At 42.1% G+C, this 14886-nt stretch overlaps 1 long non-coding RNA gene across 1 annotated transcript; it reads left to right on the top strand.

Moving 5' to 3' along the window:
- Nucleotides 1-6569: 6569 nt before the first annotated feature.
- On the top strand, nt 6570-7919 carry LOC121948967. Its single transcript, XR_006106199.1, has 2 exons — nt 6570-6696; nt 7422-7919. It is a non-coding gene; the product is annotated as an uncharacterized LOC121948967 (long non-coding RNA).
- Nucleotides 7920-14886: the final 6967 nt, after the last annotated feature.

The raw sequence follows: 14886 nt of genomic DNA, 5'->3' as shown, positions 1-14886 counted from the left end.
CTGCTTGCGCATTGCCCTGACAGCATATACACCTGACTTCACTACTAACTACATGCAAGATAACAGACATGTTAGTCAAGGAAGCAATGAGGATTGATTTTTGAACAATATGATGCAATTAACATGTTATTTACCTGATTATGCAATTGAGAGGTAAACTAAGGGACTGTTACAGTGATTTTTTTTTCATGTTAGGAAGGCTAAAATGGGTGAAGAGATTATTGTTGAAAACAATATTTTGCCTCGATAAAGTGCCATGCACTTTTATGTTTTGAAACTGTTTGTCAGTTAAATGACTGAAATTCTGGCTATGGCTCACCTAAACTGAGTGATGCAATTTGAAATACACTGTTTTGATTAAAATACCATGCACTGTTATGTTGTTATAATACTATTCTTTACATTACAATGCACTTTGGTTTTATTTTTGTTGGTGGAGATAAACTTGATGTTGTCTGTCACTATAATGCAGCCTTAAATATTTGTGACATGGCAGACTTAGAGTCTGATTTATGTTTGAAATGGACAAAAGTGGTTACAGTATTAGTTCTTGCCATGCATTAGTTAGCCACCAGTTGGTACAGTTATGTGCAATTAAGTGCATGTTTTCTGTTTTGAACATTGTATTTTCATTTGAATTCAACAGTGCCTTCATTCTATGTTGTTCTGCATTTACAAAATAGAATTCATTGTCTACTTCAAGATGTAGTTGTCATGTCTTTAGTTCTTATTGCCCTTGTTTTTCCTCAGTTTCATGAACTGGCCCCACTGCCAAATTAACTGAATAGCCCTGCTCTATGGGCCAGTAGATCCGGGTATTTTACACTTTTCTAAACCCGGAAAAGATCTTTCTCTGCTTCATGTGCCATTGAGTAACTCTCATAGGAATGAATGAGGCCCTGCTTGCATGGCTGTATTCAGATTTATAACAGACTCATGCTCTGGAGTCATATGCTCGTTGTCCCATGTTGCGCTTACCCATAATGCTACTGACCTATGGCCTCACTGCATGACATTACATTTTCCACAATGCCGTCAACTACACTGGGATTGTCTTACTCTCTGCATTTAGTTAAGACCTTACATCACAGGGAATATATCTTTAACCAACACTTTTAAAGTACGTTTGAGACACATTTTTATCTCTTTTTACCCTTTTTAACACCTTATTCATCACAATGTTAATAAAAGTGTCTCTGAGACAATATAACCCTGGGCTGGGAACCACTGCTCTATGGGCCCAACACTGTGGAAGCAGAGGGAGAGATCCATTCAAAGTCAAACTTTTTTGGCTTCAAGCATCACTGAACAACTTTCACAGGAATGAACGGAGTCCCGACTCCAACACTGTATGGACGTCTTTTCATACATCTGAGGTTTTAATCCACTAGAAATGTCCTCAAAATAAAAAGGATGATGTTGACTAAACAGATTCAGATTAACATGGACTTTCGATCTTAGAACAAAAACTAGATGTAGAAGTAGCAGTCCATACTATAGCTGTTACAACCTTGAATTCATACAAGTTACCTTCAACTTTTCAACAATATTAAAGACTGTAAAAGAAAAAAGCAGCAGGTTACTGAAGAGTTTTAAAATAAGACACACAAAAGATTAAAAAACTAAATCCAGCAGCATGTAGAGGGCTGCTGCAGACTCAGAGCTGTGTTTGCCCAAAGACAGTGAAAACCTGCCAAGTAGAGCTGGAATATAGGACAAGTCCCCGGCCCAGATGCTGATGGAAGGTAAGCGAGAAGATGAACTAATTGTGCTGAGTTCACACTAGCTTACTTGGAGGGAGGTTTGCAGATAAAGTGTTGTGCAAAAACTTTATGTCATGGAGTCGTCCAGACTCCTGCATTTTAGGCATTTAACCCTTCTGCTTATCCACAACTATAAAAGTGTGAGAAAAAAGGGGTCAAAAGTCCTGCTGCTAATACAACTTAGGAGAATTAAAATCAATTAACATTTTAAAGTTTTTATGAAAAAGAATTTACTTCATAACTAACAACTGTGTCAGCTCAAATCTAGCGGTGTGTAATAATCAATACAGGATAAAATGGTTAAGTCTGATTTTCCCCCTTTAAAGTGAAGAGAAAATTACATATACTATTCTTTTTAACTGTGGCTGCTCATTAACAGACCATTCACTAAGCCCTGCCCAGTCTCAGTTGACAGTAACAGTACAGATTTAAACAACGGGTCTTTGATTTGAGACTAAAATGGAGCAGCTTCTCATTTTTAGTGCATTTTTAACTATTGCTGAGAGTTTGTCAGCTATGGCTAGCTTGTTAACTAACTCTAACTCCTTGAGTTGTTGTAAACTTCATCTCCAGCTGACTTTTTAATGTCCTTACTTACATGTGAATTAAGAAACTGGCAAATAGGTCTTTCAGTGGCTACAGACATCAAGCTCAGTCAAGTCATCAGAAGAAAATATTGGCATTGTTTGTTTCTGTTAACCATGAATATGTTACATTTGCATGTTTTATATTAACCTTTCTAAACAAACGCAGCTCTTAAATTTGTCATCAGGGGGTGGAGGGGAATCTGCAAACTGCAAACTGCTGTTTAAGACCAACAAACAACAAAACTGTTCTTAGGGAGCAAGTGCTGCTTTTCTTTTTGTTTTTTAGCCCACAAACATGTATTTTTTAGTGACTTGTCACGGCGATTCCTAAAAGTGTAATGGAAAAAGCAGCTGGTTTTTCACATAGACCTTGCTGTACCCCCAAATCCCTGAAAAAAAAAAAAACGAAAACTTTTACGAACCATAACTAGATCCTCTACAAAATAACGGGCAAATACAACATATCAATGGTCTGTAGAAACATACAGTATCAAAAAGTTTTCTGGTGATTGGGTTGTAGCTAGTCAGAATCTTTGCTCCCAGTCAGAGGCTCTTTCGCTCCCAACCAACTGAAATCCAGTTTCCGCCTCTTATCCAGCTATTGTAAATTAACATGTTAACTCTTTACTTGGGAGGTAACTCAGTTTACTGCTGTGGCTAACAAATGTGCCAGACATGCAATCTCATTGTTTAATCACTTTCTTAAACATTAAATAGATACATTTAAAAAAAATGAATAAATAAACATTAATAAAGGCTCATGTTTATTTGGTTTTGGAAAATTAACAAAAGAAGACACAACCACATCCTCCTGCTGTGATGGCGTTCCCTCTCTGTTTGGGTCTGTTCAAGTAAAAAATATTTGAAATGAGTGTAAATGGCAGAGGCCCCTCCCTGTAAGGTGTGCTCATCTGGTCATCTCCTGATTGGGAACAGGTGAGCCTGTTTAGAGTTTAGTAGCCACTTTTAAAAGGGAGCTGTGCACAGCTGAGTCAGGCTGTCTTCACTTTCTCCTGACTTCCAGTTCTGCTGTGTAGGAGGCGAGCATTAAACGTAAGGTATGGCCCTTACCTGTTCTGTGTAGACGCGATCTGTGTGCACACCTGATTATTTCCCTGGCATCCTTACAGGCGCTGTTTGCAAGCTACCAGAGCTAGCGGCAGGTAGCATTAGCTTTCCCCTGTGGCATAGAAGAGCACAAGTCCAGTTCAGGTGGTGTGCTGAGTTATCATGCAGGACAGGTTGCGTGGTCTGTGATCCTCAGCCTAAAGGTATCCTCTTCGACATTTTATATCATAGTGGTTTTATTATAGGTGTAATTAATGTAGGTGTAATTCTCATATGGGAGCGAGGAGCAGATGTTGACTTCCGTATGATGTAGTTTGGCTGTACTTGGCAAAGGTAATTATAATATAGCCATCAAGTGATGTTTCTACTGTTGTGAACAATTAACTGGTTAATATGGTGTTCTTTTGTTTTAACAGGAAGAGCTCAAGTGCCACTTCTGTTTTTGTCCTTTTAGTTAGTTTTCCTAATTTATCTACCCTTTTTTATTACTTTTGTTTCTATTGATTTGTTATTGGATTTTGATTATTGTTGATTTACCTCTGTTATATTGTTTGTAAAGTGGTGACCCGAACATATTTCTTGGGCTTATTTTATTTCCTTGCCTACCAACAGCTGTGGAGGGTATATAAGGGGATTTTGATATTGCTGGGTCTTGCTTTTCTGCCAGTTAAACAGGACGGTTGGGTTGCCATATACCTGCAGGTGGCTGGTCACTGGGCGGAGGGTTTCTCCTTCTCTTGCTTGGGTTTCAGTGCATGCCATTTTGCTATGTAGTCTTTGTGTGATTTCCTTCTACTCCTTGTACTGTTTTATTGCATGCTAAATGCTGTGTTTCGCCTAACCCTAGTGTTTTCTTGTCTTGCAGGGTGAGTATAACAACTGTGTGTCTGTGTGTCTGTCAAAGTGGGATAGTATAATCATCAACAAATGTTACTCGTGTACTCAGCCCTGTGTGATTTTATGATTTATTTTACTATTTATTATATTGAGTTTGGTTATGTATTTTGTTGTGTGATATGGTCTGCTGTGTCTTATTGCATGACTTATGGTGGTTACTGCATGATTTTTATTACTGCATGTTTGGGACATTTTCTTTTAACCTGAGTTAATGAGAAACAGCTGCTTGCAATTGGACACCACACCCCTCGCATCCAGGATTGAACAGGTGCGCAACAGCTCTGTGCTTTTAAGCGACTGACACAGGAAGAGAGGAGGGGGGAAATAACACAGGAAGAGCGGCGGAAACGGAGGAGGCACAAACGGAGGACGCACGTGAGCCACAGGAGGAAGACAGGGAGACGGACGGAGCAGTGCGGCGAGAGGACGGCGCCCTGGCAGATTGGTTCAACGCCTACTAATGAGCTAAGTAAAGGAAAGCGACCACGTCTTCCTGCCAGAAAGTTTGTGCTGTTGCTAGCCCTGTGGCCTTGAGCTAGACCACACCTGAGACCCCTCCTTTCTTTCCCCACAGCCGCTCCACAGGGAAGAGGGACAGCGAGACGCCGGAGCGAGACGCAGCGTGAGACGCCAGAGCGAGACGCCAGAGCGAGACGCCAGAGCGAGACGCAGCGGGCGAAACGCAGTGTGCGACACGCAGTGAGCGAGGCGCAGCGCGTGACCGTGCGTACCCACCAAACGCGATAAAAATTATTTCATCGCGCCTCAAATGAAATCGCGTCGCGCCGGACGCTTCAGTTTTGACGCTCGTACAAAAACCCCAAAATGGGACTCGACGCGCGACGAAATCGCGCCGCGCGTTGAGCCCGCCCAAACAATAACATTTCTTCCGCCATTTCATTCTCTCGTTGACGATCGCTGCACCGCACCTGCTCTGGAGAAGTTCCCAGCGTCGTCTGCGGGCTAGGCGCCGACGTCGGTTCTGGGTGCATGCTACCCTACGGAGGCGGCGTGAGCTCGGCGAGTTCCACCGTCTCCTGCAACAAGGGACAGGAACTGTCGTACAGCTCTGGGTGAGCGGTGACGGCGACGATAAGCTGCTCCTCCATTGTTTCTGGCGGTTTGATTAGATTTTGCGAGGGAACACCAGGACGTCCATACGTCAGCACGTCGATGACGATCTCAACGCTGATAGGCTGTCGCGGCGCGTCTTCACGCGACGACGCCGCAAAAGTTCAATTATTTCAACTCGAGCGTTGGACACGAGGCGTTGGACGCGCCGCGAATTTCGCGTCCAACGCGTCCAACGCGCCGCGAATTTCGCGTCCAACGCGCCGCGCAATCGCGTCCATCGCGTCGCCCGGCAAAATGAGGCGTCAAATCGCGTCTTTGCATTGACTTTGTATGTAATCTTGAGGCGCGATCATTTTTAATCGCGTTTGGTGGGTACGCACCGTGAGACGCCGGAGCGAGACGCGGCGTGTGACGTCGGAGCGAGAGGCGGTGGGCGAGACGCCGGAGTGATCGTAGGCCAGAGTAGCTGCATGGGATAGGAGCCAACCAGCCATACCCGTGCCCCTGAATCATCCTAAAACTGCAGTAGGACAGTGCCTCTTTCTCCAGTGTGCCTCCCCCTGTTTATTGAACTGATTTTTCTCTTTGTTTTACTTACTTTTATTTTTTTTAAAGGGACAGCTCCCACAGAGTTTTATTTCTTGTAATTGTTTTATAAGTCTCATATTGTTGTTTGTTAAGAAATAAATGTTTTAGAACTTACCTTTGCCCCCCTAGTTTTTTTTAACAGTGGAAACACTTTTTAAAGTGCTGGTATTAAATATAGATAGATATTGAAGAACCTTCACACACCTTTGTGTGACATGTCTGTAGCCCAGAATAACTGAACCGGTCAGAAAGAATCCCTAATCTGTGCAAACATGCATAATTTCATACAATTGCTTTTTAAATAAATATAGTCATGATTTAAAAGCAATTAATATGAATAAAGTCATGGGTAAAAACACACAAATTCATTTTCAATAAATAAACAGGATTAAAAAGCGATAAAAATGGTAAATTCATGCGATTAAAATACTCCAAGAGATAAAAAGGAAAGTTCCTGTTGACAAACTGGTCAATTAGCCAATTGAGTCAGGTTTATGGTCTCTGTGACCATCAGAAGTTTGAGCCCACCTCCTGACAGTCTATTGACTAGTCACGGAAGTAAAGGTAGATTGATCCATCAGCAGTAGCTGAGCGCTCGAATGAGAACAAAAGAGTCGACACTGAAGCGTGTGGATGAAAAGGGGGAGAACGCCATCCGTTTCAGCGGGCAGTCTGAGGCCTGACGCCTTTCTCCATGCTGTTGCACTTTTCCTTGCCTGGTGAGTCAGCACATCGTTAGCATTTAGCTAACTCGCGGATAAGTCCGCTAGCCGCGATGCTAATTTTCGTCATGCTTTATGCCATATCTGTGCTAAAAAATGTTAGCGACCCATAAGCTTGCTCGCTGGCATGCTAATTTCTGCCGTGGTGAACTAAATTGGGTCGTCCTAACAGTGTTAGTGAGTTTTGAAACCTTGAATACAATGATTTGAAGAAATACTGCTGAGAAGCAGACACCTTCATCCTTATGGCGTGTTGAGGGAATTGTTTAATGTGTTTTAGTGCACTTTTGTCCTGTGTTTCTTGTCAATTCCTGCAGCTGGTCTGCTAGGTAAAATATTAATTTGTGAATTTCTACTCTTTAATACTGATATTTCTACTGTTCATAGGAGTTTACCCATATGTTAAAGGTACATAGTGCTTCTATATTTTCAAGTTCAGTATTTTAAAGGGGCACTACTGACTGATTTGTTATTTTGTTTTTGGTTATTTTATGCATCTATGGTGAGATTGAGTTTATACTAACAAGTATTAACTCTTTAAGTTAATCATTTTCAATGGAAATTAATGAAATTGATATTTTTGTACTTACAGTGAGCTGTTTATGTTGTACAACACTGAGATGTGAATTGATGCATTGAGTTTATACACTAAACTTTATCCTGTTATCAGGAATGCACATAAAATTAGCATAAAGTTAATTTTATCTTGGCCTTATTTGTAGGTCAGGTTTTTTTTGTGAGTTGGAAAACACCCTGTTCCGGTACAAGACTTTGGAGGAAGATCTTGGAGCCAACAGAGAGTGATTCTAGAGACCTGAGAAGGTTTCAGAGAAATCCAGAGAGATGTTTCCAGTGCTGGATGGCGAGCCTAGCCCAGAGCGACTTCAATCTCCCTGCTTGCAGTAAGGAGACTGCAGCTTAAGGAAGAGTCAGATATCCCATCCCTTCCTCGAGTTTGGTAGGATTTGAACAATACACCTACATACTGGTTCCACGACAGCTGGTACCTGGATCCGTGTACTATTTGGAGAGACAGGTTGAGACCCGGGTATTAGTTTATTTTGATTTTTGTTTTCTTTGTGGCCACAGTTTGTTATTTTAGTTTATTGTTTTTACATGATTTCAGAAATTTAAAGCTGTACCTACGGTACAGGAGAAATGGTATGGTTTCCACCTGCTTATTACACATTTAAATACTCATTACAGTCTGTTATAATTTACTACAGTGCCCTGTGTCTTTATTTCATTGAGGTCGTCCATCTCCTTGGCTCCTGCCGTTCCTAAATCTTCTGACCTGGTCCAAAACTTTACACTTACCTTTTCCATTACATTATCACAAGGTAGCAAGAACTGGTTACATGTCCCTCACAATACTGGTGGTGAGCATTTTTCGAACCTCCCCATCACTACCCTCCTCCTGTGTGCTTTCCTGGCACCCTCCCCCTCTACTGGTAATATTTCAGCATATTAGTATTCTAAGATGTTAGAATATATTTTGGTAATAAAAGACATTTATTTTTAACTGGTCTCTATTTCAGTTTTAAGCAACCAAGCAATTTATCATTCGGACTTAAATAAATGTGCTCTGATTGAGAACTGGAAATTCACGTCTGCTCCTTCTTTCTTCATACAAGAACTTGTATAGTTTATGTGTTCTCTGGGTGAAACTCCCAGAGTGGCCTTTTCGCATCCTTGTAGACTGGGGCCTTAAGTGCCCTAGTCACATAAGTCTATACTTGATTTTTCTGTTCCTTTTTAAGATGTGATTGAAACAAATTAGTTTCACTTATGTTTATCATGTGTCCCTTAATGATTTTTGATCAGTGAAGACTTGTAGAACACAAATTACATTATGTGTTACAAACGAGCAACAACTTGGTCTGATGTTGAGGATCAAATCTGTTGACGTTCCGGGATGTCGCTACTGTGATGTCAACACAGGCACATTGTGGGCTGGGCTACAAAAGCATGAGGTTCTGTTTAGGCAACAAAAGCACATGCTGGCACTGATGGTTATGATTAGGAGAAGGAGGCACATGGTAAAATGTAGAAAAAATACATCACATTCAGACAGGAAGTGAACTCTGGACACAAGAAATCTCAGGGTTTGTTGGCCTTCCTGACCCTATAGGGCCCTTTGTGTTCCTTATTTTGTATCCTTACTGGCAGCATTTCAACCTCACACCATCCAGTGGTGTTTTATGTGGATGCTGACAGGTTATGTCCAGCAGTGTACTCAAGTGACGCTGCCAGTCAATAAAGAGCCTGTTCTCACTCCAAACTCATCAAATAGCTCCACTCTGTCAGTGCTTTTGGTGTACGAATGTGATGCCAAAAATCACCTTCCGCATCCAACCAGAACGCAGTTGAGAATGAGATCAGACAGAACTGCTGGCAGGGGACTAGTTATTATACACTGGCTAGATGGCACTGACTGAACTTTTGAGCTGTATATGGCGCGTCCACATGCAACATGCACGGGCAGCTTCACTTGAAAACGCAACCAGATGGAACTGGTCGCATGTGCAGGAAATGCTGAAGGACAGCGTCCGCTAATAACGCTGCCAGTAACTACGTAATATAAGGATTAAAAGTGTGCTCATAGGTTGGGTAGGTGGCAAGGTGTATGGGTCCCACAAACAACTCACTTTCGCGCAGGAGTCCGGAGTTCACTTCCCATGTGGATGTGTGTATGTTTTTTTTCTACACTTTACTAGTGTTCTGCACAGGCTTGAAAATTAAGCCCGAGCCCCAAGAACTGCTCATGAGTAGTGTAGTAGTAGTAGTAGTGGCCCGACCTGACAATAAACCTGACTGTAATGCATCATTTGTAGCCTGTGCCCCTGTCTAAACCCAAATATCAGTAATTATGCTGTAAGACACACACACACACACACACACACACACACACACACACACACACACTCAAACACAGCTGCAGCAGGGGGCGAAACTGACTTATTTTGTTTTGTCCTGGTCTTCTTGCTATCATATTTTAAAATCATATTGCTGTGGCAGCAAAGCATACTCCCTGTGTATTCTCGGGTCTCACTCTCTAAATACTCCCACAGCCGAGCCTCTCCATTCCCCTTCAGGATTTTAATTAGCTCCCCTTTCGCTATCTTGTGCCTCAGTTCTTCCATAGCTGACACTGCAACAAGTCACAAGCAGAGGAAGGTGTGTGTTTTGTGAGTGTCACTGTGCACGGCCTGATGACAGCTCAGGAGTGATGAAGGTGGGGGGTGCATGTGTGTGTGTGTGTGTGTGTGTGTGTGTCGCATGACTTGGTCAGTGCTTCAGCAAGGAGCACAGACCCGGCCCTTGCCCAAGGTCAGGCTTTGGGTTCCACAGGTCTTGGGTCGGGTTGGAGACCTCTACACCTTACCATCTACCTTTTTTGCCTAAACCTAACCATCTTTGTTGCCTAATCACAACCATCAAGACAGTCCACACTATTGTGTGAACATAAGAACCATGCTGCCTCATCCCTCCATGTGCATTTGTTGACATCACCTTAACAGCATCCCAGAGTGTAAACGACATAAGTAGATGCAGAAAGTGACCGACAGCAACACCACGAGACGAGTTCGGAATGAAAACGTCTTGATGCATCATGCTGCTGTGGCAGGTGCTGTCCAGCTGACGGGTGGCGAATCTCAACACCACAAATGGTTCTGTCCAGCCGCACCTTACGCTGCTTAGTGGTGTATCATACAGCTGGCTTTGGAATCAGCATCTTACACTGAAATCACTGCAAAAGCAGTGGTATTTGAGGATTTCGGAATGAGAATGGGCTGAATCATTTTACATATCCAGCTTTGTGAAGGCAAAGTGTTGTGTTCAAAGACCACAGCAAGAGAAACATACAAAACCAACTAATCGCATGACCACTGTGTCCTGAAAGACATCAGTCCAGCTGTGAAACAGCAGCATACGAGACAAAAGCACAGTGGCAGCTCTATAACCAGGCTGTCCTGGAATAAAAGTACATGAGCTGGTTTTTAAGCACTTAAAGCAATTAGTGCAGAGGACAGAGCCAGCTGAGCCATTGATTACTGTTATTTATAAACCTGACAGCACCCTGATGGGGAGACAAAATCTACCCTCTCCATCTTTTCTCCCTATTTCATCCCTCCCTCTCTCCATCCCCGGCTGACTTCTCACCTCTCGTCACCTTTTCTCACATCTTCCCTCCCCACCTCCTCTTTTTCTTACTCCCCCTCTCTCCCAGTAGATTTCAGCGTCCATCATATTTCTGCCTCTTCTCTCTTCCTGCCATATCACTCACACATTGCTCTCCTATTTTTAAAAGAAGAAAGAGAAGGGAGAGAGGTAAGCCGAGCAGGAGAATTCCCTCATAAACAAAAAAAATGTATTTCTGTTTTTCTGTACGACAAACCAATACTCCCTGAGGTGTGGCCTTGGGCCTCGCAGCAGTCTGGGAATGGCATGAGACAAAACAGTGAGCAACAACAGCCCCTCAGACAGGCTTGGACATTCTTAAGAGATTGTCTTGCATGCAGGTATGCCTGGATGAGTGTCACAGAGTGGGAATGGAGACACTGAATCTATTCCCAGGCTCTGGAGCCAGAAGGACAGCAACAACAGGGGCATTATGTCCTGGCCCTTGCTTTGTGGGCCCCAGAGGGTCTACATTTAGGCAGTAGGCAGCTGAGAGAAAGATCAAGGAAGCTTGCACAGAATTCAGAAACTGGATAAAGGTATACTGCATGGAGAAAGTTCTGCTTGACTGCTCTGAAATATATGATATCAGCCAAAGACACAACACTGGAAATGATTAAAGGAAAGCTAAACTTAGAGTTGTGCTTTTTGGTTTTGACCTGCTAATTGACAAAATGTTTCTCAGAGTGCTTCTACATGCTGAGAAAGTAAGTAATACATATTTGGGGTGCTTGTGAGTATAACTGCTGCAGCAGGAAATTAGGAAATTGTATGTGAGTTGAGCCAATATTAATTTCAGTGTGTGTGTGTGTGTGCGTGTGTGTGTGTGTGTGTGTGTGTGTGTGTGTGCTCATGGTAGTGAAATAGCATGTCACCTACTGCTCATCATATATTTCTAATAGCTTGGTTGTAGTAATAAGTTTTGGTGCAGAGAAGCTGCTGCTTGAGTAGGGTTCGTGTTTTGTAAATTATTTATCCAATTATTTTCCAAAAGATAGTAACATATTTTCACTCCAGCAATAACAAATATATTAAGAGCTTGAAAAAGCTTTAGCAATCATTATTTATTTCTTTTTTATAAGGCGTTGGAGTCTTTTTTTCAGTGTTGGAGAATGATTTACTAATAAGATGAATATTTACAGTCTAAATCTCTCAAGAACGGATCAAAAGTTATGTCTATCACATGGTGAGCAAGTCTTTATTTCTAAACAAAAAAATAGGTCGGTTGTTGGTACAACAGTCTCATACGTTGGAAGTCACTGTAATAACATGAGATTACAGGTCAGCTGTTGAGTGATTCGACTGAAATTAAATTTCACTTTTTTACAGATTTCACATGCTTGTGTTTTTCTGGCTCTTTGAAAGAGAGAAATGAAAACTGTTGTGGTCAGTTACACAGAATACAGACACCAACACTACCTGAAAGACTGAATAAACTCTGTTTACGATGAACATTTCTCTCAAGAGGATTTTTATAAAAGCACAGCAGAGACACTGCTGTACGCAACCATCAGGCAAAATTACACTAAATACCAACAAATTAATGAAATGACACTATACAGCCAAGATGCCAAGGTTAAGACCTTCGGTCTCTGTGTCTGTTAGCATGCTTTTACATAAAACCAAATTGCAGGTTGTCTATAATACCTACAAGAGCGTGCTCAGGAAATATTGTTAAGGCTAGTGTAATTTTTCTTTTGGACCCCAAATGCCAGAAGCTGAGACCAGAAAAAGGTTATTAAAGAATATTTATTTACATTTAGTCACATTTTTGTCTATTTATATTTATTTATTTTACAGCTAAAGGGTGGAGGTGGAGCGGACAGGACAGACATGGAAAGCCAGGTGGAGATGATCTCATACCAGAGAAGAGCCATCTTGAACAGAGTGAGCAGAATGTAGTGGATGAGCCAGGAAGAGCAGAGGGGTCACAGCAGGGAGTCTGGAGACAGAGGAACATGGGTAAGTCTAAAAGCCACAATCTCTGGAGACAAAAAAATCCAAGGAGCAAAAACACTGGAAAAATGAGCACGAGGAGAATAACAGTAGTGAAAAAACTGAGAGCCTGATTAATTACCACCATGAAGCGGAACAATCTGGCACAGGAGTGGTGGAGAGCCCGGCTATAAGAAGAATGCAGTGATGAGCTGGGATGAGTTACAGGTGTGTTCCTCTACATGAGCGGGAGAAAGTAAGCCACGCCCCCACACACATACACTGAGGGAAAAACTGGTCAAAGGGAGTGGGGGCAGGACATAACAGGAAACAAAAACCAAAACTACAAAAACAAAAAAAAACAACAACTATCTAGCCCTCTGAGCCCGGTGTAGTCACCGGCGACTAAACAGTGTTCCACTTTATGTAAAGTGTCCTAACTCTGCAACCGTAGGTCGGATTGTCTTCATTCTTTCGGTGGTGATAGGTCCCTGCTGTGCCGTTTACAGGGATGTCTCCGATGCATCTTGGCTCTTTTAGAAGCCTCTCTATTCGGCCCTGGACATAGGGTGTTTTTACGGGATGTTGTTCAATAAATCCGTGATGATAGATCTGATATTGGGTGTCCTCCATCCATATTTTAATCGTACTTCGGCGATAAAGTATATTAGCATTGATGCTAAACACAATATTGGTTTCCCATAGTTCCTTTGGACAGGTCAGAGGTTTGTTTTGGTCTTGTCGTCCAATCGGAAGACTATACGACTCTTTGTATCCGCTTTCACTGCCACACGTCATCTGAAGCAAACTGCACTGTGATTGGTCTAATCCTACTGCATCTATCGCTCTGTGTTATTGGCAGCACCTCCTGCATTAGAATAAATGCTGGTAGCCCCGAAAATAAAAATTCTAAATATAATAATAATAGTAATGAGACCAAGGTAAATCAGGAGACAGTGTAACAAGCAGCAGGGCCTCATATGGATGTAAACTCTGTTTACTGCAGGCAGAGCAGGCAGGAGAATCCCCTCTCTGAAGTGTCAGGGCTGTGATGTGGCCCTCTGCAGCATCACAGAGAGGAGCTGCTTTGCAGAATGGCACAGATAATGGGATACACACTTTTTTTTGGAAAAGTGTGTCCATTTTTTGAACTATAATAGTTATAATGTTTATTTTTTCACTTTCTGATTCCCAACACTTAGGAGAAAGGTTTTCTATGGCAAAAAAGCGTGTGCATATACTTTTGGGTGATTTATCACTGAAGATCTGTACAATTAAATTTCCGTCTTGATTTTTCTTTTGTCTTTATGGTCTCATAACTATTTGTACCTTCAAGTGACATCACTGCAGCCTAAATACTCTGATAGCCCAGGTCCTGAAAAAAATGTATATAACTTCATTGTGAATTGAGGGCCTGAGGTTTTAAGTGCATTAATACACAAAAAGTCCAGGCGAACCAAAACTAGGTAAAAATGGCTTAGGGCTCAGGGGGCTAGACAGCATTACTTTTCTGAAATTACTACTGAAAACTCAAATCATTACAAAATTCTTCTTAGCAGAAATGATAAACTCATAAATACTCTGAGACTGATACATCTGCTATCTGCTGATCACGGTTCTTGACTGGCTCTCTCCTCATCTAACTGTAAGATCTTTTCTGTTTCAACTGGCAGCTATGAATCTTGATAATGTCAGCACTGACTTACAGAGTCCATCGAGGGTCAATTCTTGATCCTGCTTAATAATGAGTGAAAATTATGCTTATAAATGTGGAAATACAGAACTCACAGCAGGCAGGCAGCGCTGCAGAAGAGTCACGGCAACAACACCGCCGGTGTGAACACCACAAGCGTGAAACATGAGGTTGCAGTGACGCACTGCTCATGCATGCTGTGTATTCCAGGCATAACCCCACAAATTCCACTTGTTTAAGAAGTTGTGCAGCTCCTGCATTGTCAAAAATATGATCCTGCAAATGTTTCACAATAAAATACTATGTGTCAAGAACTGATGGGATTCTGTTGACTTATTAATATGTGTAACTGGTGGCGGCTAGCGATGTCTGCGTTG

The sequence above is a fragment of the Plectropomus leopardus genome, chromosome 2 (assembly GCF_008729295.1).
Source record: "Plectropomus leopardus isolate mb chromosome 2, YSFRI_Pleo_2.0, whole genome shotgun sequence".
Taxonomy (NCBI): domain Eukaryota; kingdom Metazoa; phylum Chordata; class Actinopteri; order Perciformes; family Serranidae; genus Plectropomus; species Plectropomus leopardus.
The sequence above is the reverse complement of the archived record's forward strand: the minus strand, read 5'-3'. Positions and strand labels throughout refer to the sequence as shown.